This window comes from Agelaius tricolor, unplaced genomic scaffold (assembly GCF_023055355.1).
Source record: "Agelaius tricolor isolate 1412-34295 unplaced genomic scaffold, bAgeTri1.0.p SCAF_2, whole genome shotgun sequence".
Lineage (NCBI taxonomy): Eukaryota > Metazoa > Chordata > Aves > Passeriformes > Icteridae > Agelaius > Agelaius tricolor.
Window position 1 is genome coordinate 54660184 of NW_027269262.1, and position 26918 is coordinate 54687101.

General features: G+C 39.6%; 1 protein-coding gene across 4 annotated transcripts in view; it reads left to right on the forward strand.

Moving 5' to 3' along the window:
• Nucleotides 1–1313: 1313 nt before the first annotated feature.
• SNTG1 (syntrophin gamma 1) overlaps nt 1314–26918 on the forward strand; it is a 319739-nt gene continuing 294134 nt past the window's right edge. For 3 of the 4 annotated variants that reach the window (XM_071419263.1, XM_071419276.1, XM_071419285.1), the window contains exon 1: nt 1314–1451. The gene's annotated coding sequence lies outside the window, so the exon portion shown is untranslated. Of the gene's footprint in view, nt 1456–26918 lie in introns of all 4 variants that reach the window. The other variant, XM_071419267.1, reaches the window with a different exon arrangement.

Consider the following 26918-nt stretch of genomic DNA (forward strand, 5'->3'; position numbering starts at 1 on the left):
CTGTGCGTACGGGGGTGTGTTCATACGAGTACATACATATCTATGCATTATATATGGGTGTGCCTGTGTAAGTGACTGATAGCTGCGTTAGAGCGTGTCATTGCAGCGCTGTCCGACGGGGAGGGCCATGCCTGCGGGGGATCTCCGGCAGGGCGCCGGGCGCGCTGCTGGAAGCACGAACGCGCGGAACAGGAGGGCGAGGACCACGCAGGGCTTTCGGGAGGCACTGGGCAGCTTGTCCCTCACTCCTTTTGCTCCCTTTGGGCCCCCTCCTTGTCCGAGGCAGCCCGAAGGAGCGGCGCTGGCTGTGCGCCGGTGGCGGTGGTCGCCGCAGAGCCTTTCTCTGGGTTAGAGGCTGGGAGACGGGGCGGGGAGGAGGCAGCGCCGCTGCCGCGCCAAGCCGGCCAGGCAAAGTGATAGAACCGACACCAAATTTCTTCCCTACACGGGGGAGGCCGATGTACGTTCCCTCTGGCGAGCGGCCAGCCGAAACCCAATCACACAGCTGGCAGAAAGGGCAGCCCGGGCAGCTGAGCGAAAGCGGAGACAGAGTGAGGCAGGAGGGGGGCGGATAACTTTCCTGCCGGGCACGGGGTGAGCGGGCAGCCGCAGCTCCCTAGGAGAGAGCTCCGGTGAGAGCTCCCCGGGCTCCGGGCGAGCGGGCTCTCCCGCGGCCCGGGAAACACCGCCTCCCCCGGGAGGCTCGGCAGCTCCAGCACCGCGCCCGGGACCGCGCTGTCCCTGCGCGCCGGAGGTCGCGCTCACCCGGTGGTCGCAGCTCCCCTTCCCACTGCCCGTGGGAAGCGGCTCCCGGCTCTCGCCTCGCCGCCCGCTCGCCCCTCTCCGGCACGGGGGCCGGCCCGGGGGAGGGCTGCGCGTCACCGGATCTGGTGGCGCCGGCAGCGGGGCGGCGTTACGGAGCGCCCCGGGAGCGGCGAGGGGGGCGGGCGGGGGTCCCGGGCGGGGCCGGCATCGCCGCGCCTGGCTGCGGCCGCGGTGGCGGCGCCGCGCCGCCTCGCCTCCCCTCGCCTCGCCGCGCCTCGCCTCGCCTGGCCGCTCGCCGCCGCGGAGGGGCGGCGCTGCTCCCCGCACGCCCCCGCCCGGCGCCCCCTCTCCGTCTCCGGGAAGGGCGCGGGGAGCCCCTCGTCCCCCCTCAGCGCGGCGGCGGAGTTCGAGCCGGAGGCAGCGGCCGGGGTGCGATGCCGTGTTAGCCGGCGGCCCGCCCCGAGGTAGCGCCGGCGGGAAGGAGCGCGAGTTGCCGGGGCTGTGGCTGACACCATGGGCACCGGGCGGGGGGGCGAGGCGGCCGGGCTCCCTGCGCTCCTCGGCTGAGCCCGGGGATGTGCCGGCGCCCGGAGGAATTATTTTGGAACTAGCACGGAGCGGTGGGAGGAGGACGAGCGGCACAGCGTTTCACAGCTGCGAGGAGGTCATCCGGCGGTGCTGTATAGGCAAGTAAGCTCTTGCTTCCTTTTCGCTGCGTTTCCTTCGTCTCGAGTGACTTTTTTTTTTGCAGCTGCTGGTCGCTTGCTGCCGGCACGGAGGCAGGATGGTCGGCGGCGCCAGCAGCAGTTCTCGGGGGTTGAGGTGCGGGGGATTGGTGGCCAGGATTGCAGGGGAGCCCCGCTCCAACTCTGCCGGAGTCCGCCGCGGGCGGACCGCTGGTGCGGTGCTCCGGTGCATAGCCGGGAAGGAAGCTCCGTGTCCCAATGCTTCCCACTTCTGCAACTGTAAGAGATGATGCCTTTTTTTTCAGGCATTTCATAATGTAAAATGCCTTCTTCTCTTTGCTGAGCTGTAACTAAATTGTAGGAGTCCCTTAATTGCTTTCCATCAGTGCTTCTAGTGGGAGAGAGGCAAGAAGCATGTTAGCCTTTCATACGCACTTACGGATTCAGATAGTGAACCCGGAGTTTTGATTTTTGTGCCCTTAACTTTCTTATGCCCTGCCTGGTGTTCTTCCTTGAGATGCTCTTGCTGTGAGGTTATGGTTCGTCCAACCTTGTTTGCTTGCTTTTAGCCTGTGGATATTTATTGCTACACTTGACATGGCAATGAAGGGAAAAGTTGACTAATTTATTTCAGTGTATGGAGAACAGGTTGCAGGCAGGGGATTAATTCTTCTCTCAGAGGAACTCCACTTCAAAGGAAGAGGCCCATAGGGCTGTAATCTGTAGCTGAAAACTGGGAGAGCTCAGAGCAGACCGGTCATGCTGCAAAGAACGAGTTCTGTTCACCTTTCAGCAGTGATAGCGTTTAAGCTAAGCTTCCTGCCTTCCCGTACCTTGAAAAGATCTGACTCTGAAATGCAGGGAATAGAGATGTGAATTCTGGGCAGGTCTGGGAGAAGGCAGAACTTTAGACATTGCTTAATTAAGTTTGCTGTTACTGATTTCCTCAGTATCTTCTCTATAAGCCTGAAAACTGCAATCTGTTACAGTGACCTTGATGCATGTTGTATTCTAACATGAAAGTGGCACAGAATAAAAGTATTTACACATATTTACAGCTAAGCTCTGATGTTTCACTAGGAGCTCATTCAGTTTCAGTGAATGTGGTGGTTTCAGCAGGGGCACTGGGCTTGGTATGTGTGTAGGAAATAACTTGGGAAAATAACTTGCAAATAGTGATGAAAGTAAAAGTTGAAGTGTTGGAAACGTATGTTTCTGCAGAAATGCCACTGTGTGAAATGTCTGTTGAGTTTTGGATATTTCGTTCTCTAATCAGTGAGATCTGTACTGAAAGGAGTGTGTGGGTGTGTGTAGAAATCTCAAGGCTTCCCAGGTTAATGCACTTTGAGTTGTCAGCAGCAAGAGATCTTTTTATGCACTGAAATACACATTTTTACGTAGATGCAAGATTGACATGATAAGATTAAAAAGTGTTGGGATGTCAGTACGGTGAACGTGTAGCTAACTCAAGTTTATAGCTGAAAGATAAACTAATCCTTTCCCTTAATGGTGCAAGGTGATCTGCCTGAAGGGAGTGTCATTTGTTTCAGTGCAGTTTATAGAGAATGTTCATATTTCTGTCTCTCTGATGAAGCTGTGAAACACAATTAGAATAACTGTTGCTAGACAGTGGGATGCAAACCTATCCATTACTTAAAACACTCAGCTTATTCTGCCTCATATCAAAAAAAGTATAGTTTCTGGCAAAGTCTGCCTGTGGTTCTGTTGTAGTAATTCCTTCCTCTGTTGCAGAGTGGCAGGCTTTCACTAGGCATGTGCAAGGGAGAACATGAAACACTGAAGCATGCACTAGTCTGGAATTCATTTGGGCTATGTATTACATTCGAGTTAGCATAAGTAAGTGCTTATGCCTGATTATATGAATAAACGGGGTTTAAAAATTGTATTAGCTTTGTCACTTGTGATGCATATTGCAGACTTCTTCCTTTTTAGTCTCTCAAACTAATCTGATGCTATACTCACTCCTTGCCTGGAGAAGAAGAAAACATAATTTAATGATTTATCATTTGGCTTTTGCTGTGTCTTGTCCCATAGCTATGAGATAATCTAATGAAGGCTCCCATCACTGAATTAAAGGACATGGTGCTCTAGACTTTCACTTAACAGTCAGATTTCCCCTCTTTTACATGGCTAAAGAACCAAGTTTTAACAAGGTCTGAGAAAAAAAGTAAATGTTGCTTTTTCTGTTAGAAAGTCAAAAAGAAAGGGGAAGGTAAGACTTGAGGTTTTTAAAGACATCATAAAAAACATCCACTTTTAAGATATTAATCAACCTCCTTTACCTTCACACATTTCTTTATCTTTTATTTGGTACTTGTCAGAAAGCCTTCCTGCATAGTAGTACTTTATTTTACAATGTGTGTAGTTCTTAATTTTAAAAATTCAGGAGTGGCTATCACACACTTTGTAAGGCTGTTCTAGAATCCTGTTTAATGATCTGTATTCCACTTGGCTTGTATCTTTTGAATCAGATGTTTCCAAAGTACGTTATATTCAACTTTATAGTATGCATTTTTGTTTTAATTCTATGTAAATCTCTTTACTAGAGAAGATTGTTGACCTTAATTCAGAAAATCCAGGGCAAGCTCAGAAGTTGTGTTTCTTTCCTAATTTTTTCATGTTTTCTCAGTCATGCTTTTTGGGCATAGCTTTTGTGAACTGACAAAAAGACCTGTAAGCAAAATTAAAATCAGCACCAATTAAATGTGGTTTTTCTAGAGCCCAATGCAGTTGAGTGTGTAATTTCTATTCATTCATCTTGGATTCAATATTAAGACAAACAAACAAGAGCTGTAGTCTGCTCTCAGTTCTTCCCTCTGAAGTGCTCAAGTACCATTTCTTCATTCTTGTAACTTAGCACTGGTCCTTGTGCCTGAGCTGTCATCATTTCTTTCTGGTAGTCATCACCAGGTCTGCTTGTATTCACTGTTAAAAAGCTAAAGTGTTGTGAATGATAAGAAACATCAAAAGGATTTAATTTGTCATGTTTCTTAGCCCTTCCCATGGGTGTGCTTTCAGTTCAGATTTCCAGAGAGAGGCCTAAATGTGGTTGGGTTGAATCCCAACATGAATCTGCCACATCAGCCTATACCTCTGGCAGCATGCTGTGACACTGGCTCAGAATTATTACACAGACAAACTTCTGTATTTCTCAGTTTTGTCTGCCATAACTGGAAGAGTCAGAAAGTCTTACTGTTGTTGTGGCCAACCTAGATTTTCTGCATTCCTGTTGCAGATCAGAAGAAAGAGAGAAAGCATACATTAAAAAACCAAAAACGTGGAACTCAAAACAGGTTATGTCTCAAAGATATAGCTATAATCAACACCAGGGAATGCAGTGGAGACACATCCAGGGAAATTCACACATGTATTTAATTATCCAAGGAGGAAATTATTATTCATCTTGAGAGATTGATTTAGTAGGTAATGTGCCTACCCCTTATGAAGAAGGGGAGATATGTGATACGGAAACAGCTTTTTTCCACTGCACACTTCAGTTGTGGCTGTCATTGTTGTTTGGGACTCTAAGCCTTCTCTTCAGTAATTAGCTTGGATTGGCCAAAAGAGGTGGAACACTCTGTTGTGTGATGGAGCTGGTGCTGCAGCAGCCAAGGGCTGGGTTGTTTCCTGGGGATTTGCTCTCTTCAATTTATTAAAGTAATGAGTAGAGGAAAACTAATCAAGAAGAGTGTTCGGAATGAGATTAATTTTATGGTTTGTTCTCTGGTTTATTTTGGGTAATGTTGGGCAAAACCATAAAAGTTCTTCACTGTGATACTTATGTGCGAGTAGCAATAGTTTTGACTGACATATATAAATAGATGTAACATATTTATTTATTTAACATAAATAGATGTTCTGTAAACTGAGATTAAGGTTTTGCACATGAGGCCAGAACATGGATAAACGAAACTGCTGGACACGGTAACTGCTGTGCCACTCAGGCACTTCAGAGATGAGGAATGGATGGCTTATGAAAGGCTGTGCTGTATCTTCCACTGTGAAAAACAGGAGGTCCCCCATGCCAAGAACTGAGCACAGCTGAAACAGTCATGCCCTGAGGGTGGCAAGGGATGTTCCTAGTGTGGAATAAAACTTGGAGTAAAGTCCCGCACTGGTGTTCACAGGGCGCTTCTCAACAGCCACTGAAATTCCTGTGTAAGATGGTCAGTGAAGTCACTGGTGCTTTACTGCTTTAATGCTGGCATGGATACTGAGTCTGTGAAAGAACTCATGGCTTAAAGGGATGCTATGGGTGCAGTTGATTGATTGCCCAATTCCACAGGTGGTTATCATCTAGAACAGGGATGAATTTTTAATTTTTTTCTATGAAGTTTGTTCCTTGCTCTTAGATTTGGGTGTTCATTCCTTGGTTGATTGAGATTTTCGTTCAAAGGTGTGCTTTTAAAGTGACAATCACCAAGCACTTCTGAAGTGTTCATTGCTTGGAGCTTTTGAGATAACACCAGAGGAGAAACAATTTATTCACCAGCTTATTCTGAAGTTTGGCTTTATTTTATTTTTTGTTCGTTCTCAATGTGTTTTTTCAAATAGTGAACAGTGTACTTGGTTTCATGTTGAAGACGTTAGAAATGGCATTTTAAGTAAATTTTATATTGCTTTTTGGTTAAATTTTTCAAGATTCAAGTGTGAATAATAGCTATTTGAGCAAAAAAACCACATGCCTTTTCCCCTCCACTTTTTGTATTAAATTTATTTAAAAAACAGCTAACCATAAAGAAGTAAGAATGGGAATGCTGTTTATGACATTCATATTTCTTCTGCTTTCTGTCAAAAACTAAAGGAAATTTCATCATCTTGTACAAATGACAGACTATCATGAGTGATACTAATCATGTCCTCTGATTCTGCCTTGGTGTAGAGACTATTTTGCTATTTTTTTGAATTTAGTGTAAAAATGTCATTGATTTCAACAGGTATTATACTAAGAACTTGGTATAATACTAAGAAGTTGGAAATATTTAAAAATATTTAAAATTTTTGATATTCTTAATTTAGCTATTAATATTTGTCTTAATATAAAGCACTGATTCTTAATTACAGAATTATTTCTAAAATATTTTACTGTTTTGCATTTTCTAAATATATATTCATTCATAATTATGTGAGATAGCTTTTTCTAGTTTCTCTGTATGCCAAAATGTTTTGATTGACTCTTTTAACAGTTCTGAATAATGAACTGTATGCTTCAGCTTCAGCGACACAAATGGGCATTGATTTTCTTTGACTTGCTTTTGACCCCTAAAGAAGTAAAGTCATTAGAATTATGCTTGAAAGAGCTTTGCTCTATCTCCTATAATTTTATAGATATTATAAACAGGCCTTGGGAACTAATCTATGCTAATCAGATTTTTTTCAAGTGAAAAAGGAGGGGAAAGTCATCAGCTCTACAGTTGTCTTGCAGCTCTAGGTTTCTTCACTCACAGCTGTCTGCCTGTATCCATTAGCAGTTGGTATTGCAGCTGTATGTCCCTGAATGCAGCAGAATTCACAAACAGTTCTTCTCACAACTGTTTAATTGGTTATTAAATGGCAAACATTTATGTGAAGAGTTTGGTCAGTGCAATGCAGTTTTTATTCATGTAACAAAACATTCAGCGGTGCATGTGTAGAGTTCCTCCCTCAAGATAGGTTTTGAATAAAAGCATCAGATCTGTGTCTCTACAGGTTTTAATGTCTGGAGTGTCTTAGCTCTCATTCTGTGAGTTATGTGGTTTACTTCTTTATGGACACAAAATGCAAAGGTAAAATGTAAAACATAAAAAGGTCAAACATAGTAGTAGTCTTTTCAAAGTCAGCTGGAGAAATGGATGCAAGAGCAAAGTGGGTTTACAGTGCTGAGGAGCTGGTGTGGTTGACATGTTATGAATGGGGCAAGATAGGGCCCTTCCAGGGGTTCAGCTCCTGGCATGGCTCCCTGTCCCTAAACTAAGCAACTCCATTAACCTAAATGCAAAATTAGCCACTCTGATGCTTTTTCAGCTGGAGCAACTTCTCTATTGAATGCAGTGACATTCGTGAAGGAGTTTCATTGGAGGAAGCACACTGCAACTGTGCTAGAGGCATTTCCAAGCAAAGTGTATAGAAATCATGACAGCATCTGATGATGATCAGCTCTCATTTTATTTAAGCTCCCTGAGATAAGAAAGGACCTTCCTGGATAATTTAATGCACAAGGAAACAATTTCTTTCTGCACTGTGTTGTTAGTATACCAGCTAGGTAATTCTTAAGTATTATTAGTAATAGTTCATCATATGCTTCTTTTCACAACTTACTGTCTTATGCAGTAGTGATGTTGTCTGGGCTGGTTCCTTGGGGTGTCTTAATTAAAATTGCTTAGATTTCAGTTTATTAATCTGTTTCATTCATCAGGTTTCCTTTTCAGTGCATTAAATAACTTACCTAACCTCCAAAGGGAGAGCTGATCTTAATGATCAGTGATTATCTATTGTATTATTCTTCATGTTTTCAATGCTTTTTATGTTTGCAAAGTTTTCTTAATTTAGAAAAACCCTAAACCTTCTGATTTTTGGTAGGTGGATCAGTGTACTCATTGCATGCTTTGATTAATGGACAAATCCAGTTAACAGTGATTTGATATTGCTATTTGTCACTATGCTCCTGCACAATGTGCCCTTTCATGCACATCTTACTGCCTTTTTTTAACCTCTTCATGATGTGTCTTCAATACTTCTTTCTGAAATGAAAATCCTAGGGTTAATCTCAAGCATAATTCTCAAGCATTATAGGGTTAATCCAAGCATCGTGTATATGATACATCTTATATCCAGTTGATTGTTTTCTCATGTCTAAGATTCTGTAGTTTTTTGTTCTGTGCTTCCATGTGTCTGTGTAAAGCTCTTTATTGACTTTAATATATAATTCTATATAAATCTTGTGTCATGTTTAAACCCATGACTTTTTCTTTTAGAAATGAGACTTGATTTTTAGTTTTACTGCTAACTCTTTACTATTATGTGTTAGCTGTATTTGTCTACCTGCAGCAAAGGCATTTTTTGGGGGAAAAAAGCCTCTAGCATTTTGGGAAATAAAAGGTAAAATATTTGGGCATCGTTTCCCTTTTGGAAAATTAGAAGAACGTTATCCATCATCTTCCTTTTAGTCTAAAGAGTATGAAAAGACATAACATTTTCCCTGCTAGCTACTGCATGATAGTACTGACCACTATGTGTATACACACCTGTATGACTTCTCTACAGGTTTTTGATGGCTGCAGAACAGTGAGCCTGATATCACAAGTAGCTGGGGTCATAAAGGTCTAGCCAGACTGCATGAAAGAAGGCAGTAAAATATTGTGGGTTTGCTTTTTCATTCTTTATGCTGTGATAGAAAAAGGATCTGTATGACCCTTGAAAAGAGGAAAAGGTGAATAGTTGCATTTCTAGACAAAGCACAGAGAGCACTGCAAGAAGGACAGAAGCAAGATATTTGATGAAAGAGCTTCTGTCTGTGTTTTTGAGGGAAAGAGGTGCTTTCCAAGACAGCAATTGTTCAGTAATCTTCAGAATTGCATTCTTGAAATACAGACCTGCTGTTTGTGAAGAGTTCTGCCAGAAAATTATTCCCTTTCCATGTGAGAAATGTTTGGGTAAGGCTGTATTTGTGTCATTTTTCTCCAAAAGTTCCATGAATTCCCCATATTTTAAGCAGGAACTCATGTACAAGAATTCAGTTGCATCCTTAGATGGACTACTTCCTTCTTCAGGTACATCTGTGGATTTAGTTTAGAAGCTCTTGGTTTTTGGGCTGTCTGAGGTTGGCCTCAAAATGCACAAGAAGCACCAAAGAAATCATTGAGGTTCTTGTGTTGCCTCATGTTAGGAGAGAGACAAAAATGGTGTCATCAGAATTTCTCATTCGTTTTGCCCTGCAATACATAAACATACATGTACCTCTGTCTTATGATGAATTCTGTCACAAATTTGGCTTCCTACACCTGCCTGTTTTAAAAATATATTCTACAGTATTCAGAAGTTGATGGAGACTACGTGGAGTTACGAGCTTCATTTCACAATTCTAATTTCTTTTGTAGGAAAGTTGTCTGGGCACCTTACTTTCCAGCAAGTAGATCTGGAAGAAAGAGCTGGAAGCACCTCTAGGGGCAACTCTAAAAATATAAAAATAAGATTCTGTGCCTTTTAAATACTAATTCTCCTTCAGAGAAAGTAGATGAGAAGGAGGCTGCTATAATGGATCAAATGTCAATATTACTTCAGTTACAAAGCAATACACCAGCTTAACTTACATTCCTCCTTTTATAGCAGCAGAATTGTCTTTTCTGGATGGCAAGAAGTATCTCAGATCTTCCTACGTATAATATCTCTCTCTGGAGGCATTTAAAGTGCTAAAAAAACCTCTGCACAAAAGCTTGCAAAAAAACATGAAGTACTTTGAAGTTCTGCAATTATGGCTAAATTTCACTTTCTGCAGGTTTATGGCATGTAAGTAGCTGGAGATGCTACTGTGGAAAAAACTAGTCCTTCATCTTTAAAACATACACCTCATAGAAGTAACCTGTGTTTGTGAGTGTACAAACTGTCCCACTATGTGTTTGTAACCTGTGGTCAAAACTCTTCTGTTTATCAAAGCTTTTTGTTAGCTTAAAAACAAGGTTGAATTACATAAATACCATGTTTTATTTGAAAGATTTTCTTACCACCATACATCTGCAATACTCTTCTTGGATTTAGAAATTATGATAAACAACCTGAAAACATTCCTGTAAGTACTACAGTGTTATGCTAGACATAAAAATTATGGTCTCTAATACAAGGCAGTTGTTTTTACAGTTCTGGGGACCATTTGAGATGAAGATAAGGGACAGTGTTTGACTTTTTATCTTCAGACTGTGCAAACTTAGCATAGTAAGTGCTCGATTAGGAGTAACTGTATGTACCAATAGCACATATCTAGGCAGCCTTCAATTTAGGATGAGGGTTCCTCTAGAGTCTGCAAATCTAATCTTCAGAAGGATGTTTAAAACTTTAAAATAATGGGAAGTAAAAATCCATGAAGCAGTAATTTATAAAAATAACTTGGTATGTTACATGCAGCGGATGTCTAAAGGGTGCTGCTGCTCACAGTCTGAAGGCTTCTGGAGGTACTGCTGCTCAGAATCTGTAGGTGCTGGAAAAGTGAACACTGCATGTTGTTCTCTCTTTAGAGAAATTGTTCTTGGGGTTATGCTCCTGGCAGTTGTATTGCTGATTTCCTTAGCAGCCTGCCTACAGCTGCTTGCTTGGAAGAAGAGTGCAGGTGTTTTGCAAGAGCAGGACAGGCATGATGTGTGACTGAATCAGCTCCTTCCTCAGCCATGGGGAGGATGTTCTTCCACTGCACACTCAGTTTTCATCAGTCTGGGAAGCCTTTGATTTACTGAAATACTGCTGGCAGCTTTTGAAGTGTGAAATTACTTGTATGATGGTCCCTTTTGTGTAAAGCCTTGCTGAAGTGCTCCTGTTAAAAGCTTGGACACAATATTTCTGCTACAGGTTGTGGCTGTTGTATTGAGGCTGGGTGAATAAAGCCACATAAACTCCAAAGTCTCGGAGGCAAAATGCCGAGTTTATTAGAAACTGCACATTCTTTTTATAGACAGTTACGATAAAGTGGACCTGATTGGTTCTTAATCAACACCCCCACACCATTGGCTAATTAGGAACAACACCCCTTTTGTAAAGGGGAAACACATTCAAAACACCAGCTGCAGGATTGTTTTAATTCTACCTTCTGAGCTTTCTCAAAACTTCCCAGAGGAATGTCTGGGAAAGTTTATTTGACTTTCTTCTCTGCATCTACAGTTCTCAGCATCTACAACAGGTCAGTGAACATGCTGCAGGTGGTTGCTTGCGGCAAACCCCATATTTGGGGTGGGTGTTCTGCCCCAAAAACCTTGGGCTCTGATTGCCCTCACAGCCATTTCTGATGTCTCTTCCTATCTCCCACGTTGCATGTTGTAGCCCATCATGTCAGTTGCTTCTGTGTTTGCAATATGCCAGCACCAGGAAGGCTATGCATTAGGTTTTTCCTGGCCACCTTCTTGGGTGGTATCTTGCAGGAAAACATGGGATTAATCATGGTTGTTTATGACATTCATAAGAGAGAGAGACTTACTTTGGGGAAACCTGTGAGATCTTCAGCATAATAATCCTGTAGTGGTGTGATACAGTGATATAAAAGTACCTCGTTCAGGGAAGAAGTGGTACGTGGGGAATTTTCTTTGTTGTTTTTATGTACAGCAGTGAGCATATATGGTACCTTTTTGAGATAAAGGTGGCATCATGATACAAGTGACATGATAGAAAAGATGTATCAACTCATCTGTAAAACTTCAGGAATAACATTTGTTTCTTTTTTCCTGTTAGTGATACATACATACAGAGAATATATTTCTTTCATATAGCCATAAGGAATGACTTCTGCTTTTCAGCCAGTTTTTCCCTGAAGGAAAGATAAAATTGGGAACTTGAGAAAAGCTCATTCTGATACTTCTGAGAATGGTCTCTAGTTAGAGCTTCACACTTATGATTCCCCCCCACAATATTTGTGTTGTATCCTTTACTGGCTTCCAGCTTGGACAGTGTATGTTTTACACATATTTGTGTACATACATGTGTTCAGAGTAGATAAAGGTCTGTAGCAGATAAATATCATATTTTTGTCAAGTATGATATACTATGTGCTTTTCAGCCTTGGTAGCCTTGGAATTTGGAAATTTGTAATAAAACCATCTTTGATCATGAGAGCAGCCACATTACATGGCTGGATGTTTTTGTGGCTTCTATTACACCAATGTAAAGTAGAGAGTGGCCTGTGCTTGTACAGAGATTGACCTTCTTTCAGATAATCTTTCTCAGTCTGCATACCCTTCTCAAATCTATTCAGAAATACAAGTGAGGATCATCTTCCTGGCCTGTTCAGTATTCTCTTTACATGCTTCTGCTAGTTCTTCCTCCCTCACATCAAACTGAACCTCTTTTTTGTTTTCAAAGGTTTTGTTTAGTAAAGCCAAGCATTAGGTGCTGTATTTAGCAGCTTACTGAGGTTTTTGTTCTCACCACTGGCCCATCACTGAATTGCCTGAAATTTCTACAATACATGTTTTTCTGTGCCTTATGAAAGTAAAAACTCTCTATTTGAAAATCTGCCTTTATAACATTTGGTTGTCATCTTAACTTCTGTTAGGATGCTTGCAGAGGGTTTCCATCTGGATCTGATTTCAAGCCTAAATGAGAAGTTTTTTTCAGTGGATCATTTTCAATAGTTTTGTAGGAATAGCTTTATACAATTCAGTGAGATCTTAATGCCTATTTCTTTTAATAATAGAAATTCCTTCTTTCATGTTTTTGTCCTGTTAATCCAATAATAGTATCTACTGTTTTTATACTGCTATGTGTTAATATATCCTGGCCCAGGGCATGAAAATAGTGTTTCTTGTTTCAATAACTACACTTGACTACTTAATTTTAAACTATTTAATATACATTTTTTTGGTGAAATAGCAGATACTTGAAGTGAATATTTTTATACATCTGCCTTTATGCCACACATAACAGACAAGGGCAGATTACCTGGAAATTTATTTTCAGTTTGATAAGACATCCCTGTTTTCTTTATGGAGGAATCTTCAGCATTTGGTGGCAGTTGCAGCAGTGTTAGGTTCCTTGGACTTAGATCTGTTTCCATTTGTTCAGCAACAGAAAATTCAGAGTCGGGGAGACCCAAAAAGAAGACATGGATTCTGGTGTTCACTGGCTCCTCTCTGAGTCACCATCATGCCCATGAAATGTTGGTTTGGACAATGAGCATTCCAACGAGTGGGCAGTGCTGAATGACTGCACAGCTGACCTGCCTCCTCCTTGGAAACGGAGCTTGGTCTTTTGTTATACTCCATACTCTCTTCCTCAGAGGTTGAAGTCCAAAAATAATGTAGCAACCAACTGTACTGTTGGAAAAAAGGAATGGTGAACCTGTTTTAACTAAACAGAGGTGAGTGGTTGTGGTTTGTGGGCTTGTCAGAAGCTGTGTGAAAAACTGGTTTTTAACTGGTCTGTTAATTTTTTTTTTTAATTGTCTTATCTGTATTGTAGAATTTTACGTCAAGCTTTTCTCTGTGTAATATTTTTGTTACTGAAGTTTAAGAAAATTTCAAAACAGTAAGTTTTAATTTAAACCTACTTTTTTCAGCTTGGCAATGCCAAGTGTAGGGAATAGAGCAGGGTCTCAACAGTGAAGTGGAACTCTGACTTGGATTTACTCTGTGATCATCACATAGACTTGTGCACATTGCATAAATTTCTTTTGGTTCATTTATCTCACTTAGCTTACATTCACACTTTGTGCACACATGGTTAGTACTTTGAGACTTCATTAATGAATGCTTACATAAAGGTTTATTTTCAGTAGTTAGAGACAGATGCATATATTGTGTTAGATATTGATTTACATGCATTTTTGGTTTCTCAGCAGAATGTTTTTCATGATCTCATAATAAATTACTGTATACTTGGTCACTACTTTCTTTGATGTATTAGTTTTTAGAAGCACATTACACAAACCTGGAAAATAATTTGATTTGTTGTGGGAACCTTTTAAATGGATTTGCCTAAATCTATTCTTGACATCAATTAAATTTATTATGAAGTCATATTTGCTCATTTAGCAGTCTCTGTCTTACCTAATGCATTGTAAGGAAGAACACTTGGAAGTCTTAGAATTCATGTAGTGGAATAAACACTTGAAATGATCTCTCTGCAACCATTCTGTCTGTGAATAGAGCCACAGCTACTAAATAAATGTTTTATTTTTCTACTACAGCACTGTAAAAGGAAAAAGGAAATAGTGGATTATTATTTAGAGAGCTGTAAATTCCCAAAATAAATTGCATTTTTGTTTGCATTTAAAAAAAAACACAGCTGAACAGATGGGAAAGTAGCCCATGATGCTTCTCAAATTCTGACTTAAAAAAAAAATCTTTTCCTACATCAGTATTTAATTTCAAAACTGCTCTGTGGACAAATGGGCCAATCTGTTTATGAATTTGTATGACATTTCAATTTTCATGTTATCACAATAGTTAAAATAAAACTGAAATACAGGAATAATTTGAATGAAAGTAGAAAGATAACCTAGTATGAAGCCAGCTAGAAAATCCTGTCAAACCAGTTAGTAACATTTGCTTCAGGATGACTTCACCATCTTACTAAATACTCATGTCCTGGCAAGGTCTCTACTATATCAGGCGTGTGCATGTAGGCTTCATGGTGTAAATAGCATGGTAGTAACTGTCCAAGTTATCCCTTTAAAGTAGAGAGAGGAGAACTGTCCATACTGATTCTGTCTGTCCCACAGCACCTCGACAGCTACTCATTTTGTAAGATGAATCAGCAAGCAAGTATATTAATTGCTGATATGAGACATTAACCACTTAGAATTTGTTTTGGTATCCTAGTATTCAACAGATACCTGTTAGGAAAGATTTGTCTCTGCTTTACTTTGAGGTGGTAGGTTATCTATCAAGAATAAAAGCTCAAATCCCTGGCGGATGTGCTAATTGACAGTTGGATTAATAATGGAGACTGTGTTATCCAGCTTAGTGTTTGCACAAAACGTTTAGGAACTTTGTCAGTACAGCTCCTTGTATGACACATTTTGGTGGAATTGAGTATGGGGAAAAGACTGCAGACATGTAAAAACCTCAGACAAACAACTGTTGCCCACCCTTTACCCTTGTCTGGATACATATATGCAGCATGATAGCAGAAACTTTATTTTCCTGGGCAACCAAATTAAAAAACAATCACCTCTATGCCAGCATGTCCTTAGGTTTTTTGTTACTCTCTGGATGTTTGGCCTGCTGTGTTGTACTTCAGAATAAAATTGTGTGTTTATAGAAAACGTATTGTGAGTCCTAGTTAAAGCTTATTTTGGCCAAATTGGTTATTATGATACAACTGGGAAAGGCAGTTCATTAACATAGATTGGGATGTGAGACATAGGCTTCCATTAATTTGTCTGAGTACTTTTTAAATTATGGCTGGGGGACTGTGAAATTTACTTTAGTGTTCAACAAATGGGCTAAGAGAAGAAGTGATCAGTGGCAGAAGGCATTTTGCAAAGAAACTGGATGGATGGATGGATGGATGAAAGGCTTCTGCTGCATAGTTCCAGGCTCTGCAGTTCATCATTATTCAGTCACAAAGATTAAAGCAAATTAGAGCTTAGAAAATATGAACTAAGAGCTGCCCAACAAAATGTCCAAAGTCACAGGGGAGCACTGCAAACTGATTCAAATGCACAGGGATCATTTCCAGAAACCCTGTTTGTGTTTAAATATTTATTACCACTTTAACTTTTTATTTTCCTATGACATATGTCTCTTTCCCATGCCAGATTTCCAGTCTTTGAAATAACAGTAAACATTTCTCTCTCTTGCAAAAGGAAGAGTCATTTGGTATTCTCTCATTCCTGTGGCAGTAACAGGGGATTGTACTTTGAAACATTTTATTTAATGATTGGAATTGAAATTTTTTTTTTCACTAATGAGTATTTATTTTTTTAATTTGGCTTTCTTTTCCTTTTCCTTTTTTTTTTTTTTTAATGTCATACCTAACCCTCCTAGGAAGTTTATTATGAAGTATATTTATTCCCTCTGCATTTTTGGGGAGCAGGAGTACCTAAAGTTACTCAGATCCTCCCATATCCATGCAGTGTTCTTGAAAACTGAATGTAGCATTCAGACCTGCAATTTTAAACCATGTTAAACAAATTGCCCATAGAACTGTAGGAAAAACATCTCGTTGCTGGCAAAATTGGCACAATTTGTAAACTGGCTTAATGCGTCTGTTGGTTTCTGTTCAAATGAAAGGTGTGAAACGTTTTTGTCTAGCTGAGTGTATTTTCTATAAAAAGACTAAAATTTCATGGCAATAGATTCTAGTAAAATTTTGCTCCTGGCAGAATACTGGTGCAGGCATGCTATGGATCCCCAGGAAACTGTGTGCTTTATGCTGGATCTGACTTGGGAGTGCTGAAAAACATTTGTTCACAGGCATTTTTGGAAGTGCAGAACCATCTATGTCAGTATAGTGTGTGCTTCAGAGGCTTTTCATAACCTACAAAGAGGGGAAATACCTTAACATATCTTAGAGGTTGGGGTAAGGAGCAAAAGAGAAATCTGACAGATCCATAATTCACCTTGGCTGTTTCAGTGCTGTGTAAGACCTGAATGCAAATCTGTAGCAGAATGAGGAGGAAAGTGGTCACATGCACTCTTTTCATGCATTCTAAGACTGCTAATCTGAAAGGCTACTTCTGAACAAACAGCAGGATCAGTATGCAGAAAATCTTGTAAACACATACATGTAATTTAAAAAATAAATTTCTAGCAAGAAGACTTTTTTAAAACTCGTGTTCAGTACTCATGTTTGTGTTTTAATACAGTAGTGAATTTACGTCTCATGTCTTCACATGAGTAACCTCGTTTGCTGATAACATTGTTTATCTTTCTCAAATTTTTCATCCTCTTCTAGTGGACATGTGCTTTATATTCAATATACTCAGGGGGCCTTACATTCAACTAGACAAAAAAACCAATCTGGTGGCATCAACCAGGCAGAGAACTGTTATGCTAAAGCAACTTTCCTTTACCAAAGGTTGACAGATCACAACTCTAAAGCTGGGGAACAAGTCAGGCAAGTTTATATCACAAATGAAAATAGTGAGGTATGTCTAATAAATTTGGAACTCAATGGAAAAAGATTAACTGGGTTCATTGGGTCTAAAGCCAAGAGCATTGCTACAGGGAGTGTATAATGTGCTCTATGGATAAGAGATAGAATGAATAGAATTATTCACACAGTAAAAAAATTATGTGTAGTGGGCACTATGAAAATTGGTAAAAAAAAAAACTGAAGAGAGACAACGAATAGTTGAAGCTCATGTGTGATGGATAAGCTTCCACTCTTGAGAGACTCCCTTGATCAGAGTTCCTGTTTCTTATCCTTTGTTGTGAATATCTGGTGAACTTCTGGAAGCTGGCAAGAGTTTTTCTGGTGGACTGAGAGAATGCTGCCATCCAGGAAAATCTTCTTTTATTTGCTGCAGTCTTAATAAGTTTGTTTTTTGTTTTTTTTTTTTTTTTTTCTCCTTTATTTTGGTTGTTGTTGTTTTAATCACAGAGATGGACTTCATTTACTAAATGAGAAATGAAACTTGGGGCCATAGTACACTTTGGACAGCACTGTGAAAGAAATTTTCCTTGCCACAGCTAGGATGGTCTTTTCCTACAGATCTTCTGCTTTGATAAACAGTAAATCTCTGCATGTAAGGTGTTTTTGAGCCTTAAAAACTGATTTGTTTTTTATTTTACAATAAAATAAAAAATTCTTGCAATATGTACCCAAGGAGGGCTTCAACCCTATTGATTCAGTTTCCTTAATTTACTTTACTTTTTTTTTTACTCTTTAATTTCCTTTACTTTTTTTACTGGTTTGATGGTGTTGACTTAGGTAGTCACAAAGGGTCAGAGCAAGTGTTGAACGTGATAAGGGAAGTGGGACGTAAAGCTGATGCTAGAAGGGCAGTACTTTAGGAAGGGGATGGTATGTGGAGGAGGTGGTGGTGGTAGCTGTGTTACTCTGAGTTTGGAGGTGGCAGGAGCAGCTACACCAGGAGAGCTGCATGTGCTGCCATGCCCTGCTCCCTTCCTGGCCACACCAGGGAAGGAGAGGGAAGCCATCTGGTGGGAGCTGTGCTGGGGGCACCACAGGCACCAGGGCTGATCGTACCCTCAGTGGCTCTGCTGGCTGCTCCACCCTCTGCATCCAGCCAGCTTGAGCACAGCTGGGAAGTGTCAGGGCACATTGCTGGTCCCAGCTTCACTGCTGCCAGCTTGGCTTCCTTCCTCACCAAGGTGAGACCTTGATCCTGCATGCATTGGTATGCACCAATGGTTGCTTAAGGGACAGTTTTTGGGTATAAATCAGTCACAGTCGTGTGGTCCCTTTATACACTAAGCTAATAGTAGCCTTAACTCACAATTAACAGTTCCTTTCTTGTGCTCTAATCTTATTTTCCGTATTTCCTGGTTATACTGTAAGTAGTCCTTTTGAAACTGCTTGTCAACCCAACTAAAGCACAGATGATAAGTTATCTAATGTCTTTTTGTGTACTGTTTGACATTCTGTTCTTGTAAATAATTTATTAGCAGAGAAATTGCAATGAAAGTTTGACTCTGGCTTCTTTCAGATGTTCATCTTGACAATTTATGATCTTTCACAAAATATTTATCTTATGTTCAGGAAGAAAAATGAACCAAGAGACAGATTTGATATTGCATCAGTGGGTTCATTCCACTTTTAGATGTTTTTCAGTAAAAGAGATTTGAATTCCATCTAATCAAAGTTGAATCAGCTCAGATGAAATGTTAAGAAGCCTTAAGTTGTGAAGGCAGCATGAAAGAGCAGGAGTGCAGAGTCAGTCAGGGAGGTTACCATTGAAGCTGTCTGGAAACTCAGTTTGTTACAGAGACTATGCAGTGTAACCTGTTTCATGTTTGTCCCTGATACTTCAGAGTCTCAATCAGAACTCCCTACAGCCCATTATAAAGGTATTGGACATCTTTAACAGTTGCTTTGAACATTTTCAGTTATTTTGGTTTCTACGAAGCAATGTGAAAAGAGTAAGTTGTGATTTATCTGGGAGATATTTTGAGATAAATTATTTTCAGGCTCCTAATAGAAATTCACATTCTGCAGAGTAACAAAGAGGCCAATTTTCCTCCCAGAAATCACCTTTACATTACTCTGTCTTTACATATAATACACATCAATAACAATTTTTTTTTTTATTTTATTTTTAAAATCTGGCTCTTAAACTGAATTTTCAGTCTACAGTTTGACTTCATCAAGATCAGGCTTTTGGAATTTCTGCATTCCCTGGTTTTAGAGCTAAAAGGAAAAAGCAGAAGTTGATTCTGCATGTAATTCACACCTGCTGAAATATGTGGTTTATTGCATTCATTAAGCTGAATCAAAGTTGTCTGCTGTGTTATGTAGCAGTGTACTGGTGATGACCGTGCTAAATGGCTTTTAAGCTACTTTGTGTCTGCAGAAGGCTGTCTGTGCAGGAATTAATGTTAGTCTTAAGAGATGTTTTAAACTCTAGTGCAGCCTGGGTCTCAGGTTGGCCCTTATTCTCAGATACTTTGCTTTTGAAGTAGTAGTTTATCCCTTCACTGAGAAGAGCATCATTTGCTGGCTCTCAGAGTGCTGTCATGCTGTACTGGTGACATTGACAACACATCATATCAGAGGTTAAAATTAGATTCTCTTCCCCACATTAGCTGGTGAATGAATGCATGAGTTAAGGTAACACCTCTTAGCTTTGTTCTGGAAAATATTCTGAAATTCTAACGCTGAGTGGAATAATGTTGCCTGGATGTAGCATAAGATCACAGATGATCTGATTGACATAGATAAGCTCAGCAGTGAGTTGTTGTACAGTAACAACAATAAGTACACCAGGTTTTGCTGCCCTAGTAAAACTTGGTGTTTTACTTCCTATACTGGGCATATTCAGAGTGGTAATTTGAGCCAGGCAGCATTTATTGCTGTGCCTTTCCAGATCTCCTTAGTGTGCTGTCTTTAGACTCCCTCTCCAAAGCTCTTGCTCTGCTCACACAGTGCAAAACTGGATTGGATTGGTTGGATTTTTGAGTGCGCTACTCAGCCAGAGAAAATATGCCCAAGACCTGTTCAAGGAGGTTCCTTCTTGTCCTTTGTGACAGTGTTTTGTGATGTGGCAGTTTCTCTAGCATAGAAGATAAGGTAAAGCACCTTTGAAAAATAGAGACTTTTAAAAAATGTGTTAGCTTTGACAACGACCAAGCAGAATATAAGCAGAATATAATTCAATATAAGTGTTTACCACTTCTGGAAACTCAGATAACTTCAGGAATGAAATGAAATATTGAAATGATTTTTCCTGCATGTATGTTTTAACATATCAGGAGGTTTCTTTCTCAACATAAAACCTCTACCTGGACACACTCTTATGCCTTTTGTAGTTCTTGTTTTCTTTCTTCTAAATTTATACCTATATCTTGGGAACCATACTCCATTTTTAAACAAAATGGTTTTTACTGTCATTTTTGCAAAAGTTTTACCCAGCTTAGCCATCTGTAGTTCTCCTGTGCATGCCTTGTCACAGGATGCCGTTCCTGTCCCTGCAGAGAAGCCACATTCTGAGTCTTGTATTTCAGATAAACCTCATTCTTCCATGAGCAGTCTCTCCCTGGTTGCTCACTGAAGCTGATCGCCACACCTGTCCACTTCTAGGATTTTTCCTTCAGCATTCAGTGGTGACATTGCAAAGAAAGAAATTGTAGGAGGTAACATTGAAGGAGGTACAGCAGCTGCCAATGCAGAAAATCCTGCCAATGTTAATAAATCAAGATCTTTTAAAATGTCCACTCTTCTGAGCAATTAAGGCCAGCAGAAGATGTATCTTAAGGCAAAAAAAAAAAAAAAAAAAAAAAAAAAAAATCAACCAAAAATCAAACCTGTTTTTGTAGGTCCACAATTTTTCTCCATTTCTGTGCCAGGTGGCTTAATTTGACTATCTTCAGAACCCAGAATTTTTCTTCTGGGAGAATTAGTTTATTAGTCCAGTTTACAGGTAAGATTGTTGAAATTCCTCATTCTGTTTGTATTCATAGCCAAGAACAAGTTTCCAGGTCTTGTGTTCAGATATCCGCGTTTGCACGGCGTTGCTCTGCATGGTTTGTGGTGTGGATTGAACTCTGTTCATCTCCATGCAAGAAACCCGTGGAGAAAAGCACAGTGTCTCTGGCATCTTGTGGGACCACATTCCAGTAATCACAGGAGACAGATTCTCTGTGCATATAAATCATATGTGTACAACAAGAAAATTACCATTGCATTTCAGTTACCAAATTAATCTTCCTAATAATATTATAGCATACTTGTATTTTCTACAGCATTGTGAGTTTGGGGCTTTTTCAGCTTTGAAACTCAACATCAGGAATAAACTTTGAAATTATAAATATTCATATTTGTTTTCAATAATTTTTCCACAGAGAAAGGGCAGAGCATGTTTCATTTAAGCACTTATTGCTTTGATTTTTGATCCTTTGTTTGTAAACAATCAGTATTTATCTGGCTACAGCTCCAGAAAGGACCCAAATATTAAAAAAAGTCTTTAAACTTTTTTTCACTGTGACACTTTGAAAAGAAGAAAAAAATAACCTTTCATACTAATTTCAAAACATCAAGATTTTTTTTGTATTTGTTGGAAATTTCTTCAACTATTTTTCATGGTCAAACTTCTGAAGTTACATTTCTTTAATTTTTGAAAGATTAAGATTTTTAGGAACCTTGTATCTATCTTTTGGGGTGAGACTTAACTCTACTGATGACAGCAGCATTTTTCAGTTCATATATTTTTTCCTGTTTATGTAGGCATTTTTATGTTTATCCAACCATGAAATGTATATTAGCAGTGCTTCAGACACCTGGGAAGTTAGATTATTTTTTTTGACTAGTAGGAAAAAGCAAATAAAAATGATGGTTCTTGCTCACAAACCTCTCTCAGAAAGTGCAATGCCCATTCCAATTTCTTTTGTCTATGCATCAGGAATAAAGTTTGCTGAAGCACAAGTTTTGGTTAACTCTCTTGTATTACCATTTGCCAGAAATAAGGATATGTGTGATTTTCTTTTCCTTCGAGGATGCCTTTGACAGTACATCTGGGTTCATGCACCCTGTACTTTAGTTGCTGAATGAGTTGGGTAGGGCAAGAAGTGGTTTATCAGCTTGATAAATGAGTTTGAACTGATACATGCCAAAACCTTATTTTGATAGTTTTACTGTCTAGAAATTAGAAGTACAGCTTATGATATCTGAAGTGAGCTATGCGTTCTGAACCGCTCTTTGAATCCTTTATTGAACAGGTGGACAGTTTTGCTGGTCTGTCCTCGTTTTTACTAGGTTATGGACAAGTTTTGAGTGTGGAAGCAAAATACCTTTTCTTGCTTTTTCAGGTATTTTTAGAAAATACCTGATATTATCTGGTACTGGAAAGCAGACAATTTAGGATTAAAGAGTCATGAACTCTGTATATGCACTATTGCCCTATAACCAAATGATAGGACACATGCTGTAGAATTTCTGGTATGTAAAGACTCCCACTGCTGTAAACAGTCTTTAAAGTGTTGGACCAAGCTCAAAATGCCTAACCAAAAGAAAAAAAAGACATTGGAACACCTAATGGAATCTAAGACAATAAATACTTATCTGGGAAGAAACAAACTTGTGAACTGGAACCTGAAAGCAGGTAATAGCGAGGTGGGTGTCGGTCTCTTCTCCCATGTAACAAGTGATAGGACAAAGGAAATGGCCTCAAGATGTACCAGGGGAGTTTTAGATTGCATATTAGGAACCATTTCTTCACTGAAAGGTTTGTCAAGTGCTGGAATGGCCTGCCCAGGGAAGCTGGTGAGTCACTATCTCTGGTGGTATTTAAAAGACGTGTAGATGTAGTGCTTAAGGACATGATTGAGTGGAAGACTTGACAGTGTTAGGTTTATGGTTGGACTTGATGACCTTTAAGGTCTTTTCCACAATAAATGATCCTAAGATTCTGTATTTCTATGGCTTAATATACTACAGCTCTGAAGCATTACTTGAGTACACTGGGAACTTTCATTGTCTGAACAGAATGAGCTAAGTCTGTGTCAGATTGTCTGACTAAGACAAATAGGAGAGCTGAAATATCTCTGAGTAATCCTTTATTTTACTGCATGAACAGTTTTTGGTTTTCCTTTTTAATTACTGGTTTTTGTAGATGAATCAACTTTGTTTGGGAGGCCTTTTCCACCTTTGCTGTTTTCTGCTGAATATTGGAGCTAAACAGTTCTATTTGTCCATGCTAGATTAACTTCAGATATTCTCTTCCCTCAGCTTCCCCATCTTCCATTCACACAGAAAACACTCTGAAAGACAGTAAGGCCCAGGTTTAGTCACTGGACCCTAGCACAAATACTAAGGCAGACTGCAGATAGACAAAAGTGAAAAATCTGGACAGGAAAAATCTGGAGAATAAAAGGCTAAGAGACAGGCACAATGAGAAGGGTCCTGCAGAGGGGCTGAGCTGGGGAGAGGCAGGACAGGTCTGGCAGAGCTGGGCAGGCAGGAGGACTAAACTGGGAGCTAGCATCTACGTGTGTGTTCTCAGTAATGAGGGAGGGGAAACAGGTTTTTGCAATTAACTCACTGATTTAATAGCTAATCTGCTAATCTGCCTCAGCTCCCTCTTCTCTAAGATATTGACAGATACCTTCAATTACCTCACACAAGTAGTAATTAGTCTCTATTTCAGTGTTGGTTCCTGAGGTATTCACTGCATGTAACTATATTGTAGTCAGGTGAATTAAAGATGTAGATGCTCTGTTTGGCTGTGGCATAGATGGATTTGTATCTATATTTAGTTCAGTGTATGCTTTCTATTTGAAACATATTTCTGTACTTACATTCTGATAAGAAGAGCTGAAAACTAGGGCTTTTTGAGTTAATGGAACTACACACTTTCAGTTGTTTTCCCCTCTATCCCTCTGAAATCAAAGCATTGCAAAAACTAAAATAATTCCAGAATTGAGCTTTAAAGGGAAAAATGGCCTAATGTCCATTTAGAAGAGCTCTGAGTTACAGTAAATGACTAAAGCTAGAGCTTGACTCATTTAAAGTCAGTATATGGAGACTAGCAAGCTCACTCAGAGATTCCCTTGAAAGTAATATGCCAATTCAGGAAATAGAAATCAAATACATCTATTCACCAATGGAGTTCTCCACAGTCATGAATTGATTTTAATGTCAGTTCCAATTTGTTGTGAAATTTTTGAGGCATTTCCCAACAGATGGGGCTTCAGTGATTTGGTTTTTGTTATCAGTTGAAGTGCTCAGTGTTTCCTGGGTAGCACTTATTCACTGCTCTTGAGATTTGTTTCCTGCTGTTTTGAAGCATGTCCTGTCTTGCTTTGGCTGAAGATGTTGCTCAGTTGAGTGCTCAATTTTTCTGTGGGAAAAGTGTAAGGAGAGAGTAGTGTAGGATAAACTTTCTGAAGTCTTGCAAACCTCTGGCATAGAGTCTGATGAGTGACCAGAGAAAGCTTTCTCTGCATGAAATATTTTTGTGTACGTGTAGGTTTTACAGTTGACTTTACTAATTAGTCTGCAGAAGTATCTTTCTTGTGTCACACTTGTTCTTTTTGCTTCCACTAGGACTTAACTGGCCCAGAAATAACTGTGTTTCTTCATGTAATTTGTAATACTTGATTACATAAATGTTCAGAAGCTATAATGAATACTTACATTTCTATGCCTTCATAGCTTATTTATTTAATGGATATTTTTAAAATACAGCTTAACCTTCTCTGTTGAAAATTGAATATGTAGATCTTTGCTTTGCAATTTAGTATGTAGCCCTTAGGTTTTGCATCACAGTATTATTTTCTTCCATCCCCTTTGTTAAATAATTGCTGGGAACCGTCGGTTTATGGACATTCAATTAAGTAATTTGTTTCTCATAATTAAATAATGAACCACAGCAACCAACCAAGTAAACATGCTCAAAAATGATGTCTGAAATATTTTTCTGTAAGTCTGACACCAATTCAATGGCTGTATCTCGGGTAATAAAATGGATTTATTATATTAGATAATTTGATCAGTCCAACCCAGTCAAGGATGGCCCTGATTGCTGCTAAAAGGGCCTAATTATGATGGCATATGTTATCATTAAGGCTTTGTTGGTCAACCATGGTTATTCAAAATACTACTTTTCTTTAAGCTATAGATTTAAGCTATAGAATTATTTTCTGCTTCCATGAGATGAAATAGAAACTTTATTTCAGGAAGGAGAGAAGAAAGAACAACCTCAGTTCCCATCTGAATGACTTTGTGTTGCCTGCTGCCCACATTTAGTGAATCCTGAATATGCTTCCAGTGGAGTAGCAAATATTTGATTTCAGCATTGTGTGAATGCATAAACATGCTCGTACCCATCAATAAATGGAATAAATTGAATATTTAAGGTTTCTGTGTGGGAATTATAAGGGGAAAGGCAACTTATTTCTGACTGAAAATTCTTATTCATTATTATAGTGCTTTGAGCATCCCTGTAATACAAAAGGCTGTTTCTGCCTCTGCTCACAGATCTCAGTTGTTCTGCTCCAGCATAGTGGAGTGATCATCTTCCCTGTTAGAAGAAGGTGCTCTTTTAGCTTCGCCACTGAATGGCATTTCACTTGCATTTTTAAATTTCATGAGGATGTTGGAAAGAGGAAAGGTGGAGCCATGACCTTCATTCTGCAAAGCCTCTCTGGTTAGGAAAGGAAATAGGACCTGTGATGTGTGAAAATGGGTGTTAATTTGCTCCCTTACAGACTGGCCTTGTCCATATCGCTTTGCTTAGTCCCTGAAACAAGGACAGGGCCAAGCCCAATCTCACCCTTTTGCTATCTTCATTTTCTTCACGTGCTTTACAATAGTTCTGTACATCACTATATTTACTTGAAGGGCTTACATCTTCAAACCATTCCCTTTTCTTCTTGACTTTGCAAATAAGCTTTTAAAGACGTAGAAACTGTCTGCAGCTTGTACACAGAAACTGCTTCCTATCCCATTCTACCCTCCAGAACATCAGAATTACTGAAAGATGAGTGTTATGTTCTAGCATAGCTTTACTGGTTTGGCACATAGCTGTTTCAGAAGTGCATTATACTTCAAAGGAGCATAATATCATTTGGAATGTGTGTTGCAAAATAGAGATGAAGCAAAACCTAACGTTTTCTGCATATTTAAGGAACATGGTGCTTCTAACTACCAAAAAATGTTAGGGCTGGATTGTAATGCAGAAAGTGTGAGAGTCTTTGGGGAGATGTTTTGACTGTTAGAGAATGTAAGGAGTATCCATTGAGGACAAGTTTACAGAGAAGCATTTACATTAATCAGTGTGTACTTTGCTAGGGAAAAGCACAGCGATTCAAGGGTGAGGTAACACCATGAGACCATGGATAAGATTATGCTTTGAAAGGAGATTTTTGCACTGTTTCAGTTTATAACTGGATTATGTTGCACAATTCCATAGTACATAAATAAAATCTTTTAAGAAAGCTGCAACATTGATGCCTTCTCCAAAAGGACAGAGATGATGATGATAAAATACCATTATTTACTGTCATCTATGCAATGATGCAACAAAGAGATATATAAGATTTTTAAGTCATGTGTGAAAGATTTACCTGCAGTATTTTGTGAGAACACTTGAAGTGTGAACTCTCACAAAGTGAGGACACTTTGCTCCATGTTTCTGCAGGCAGTACTCTG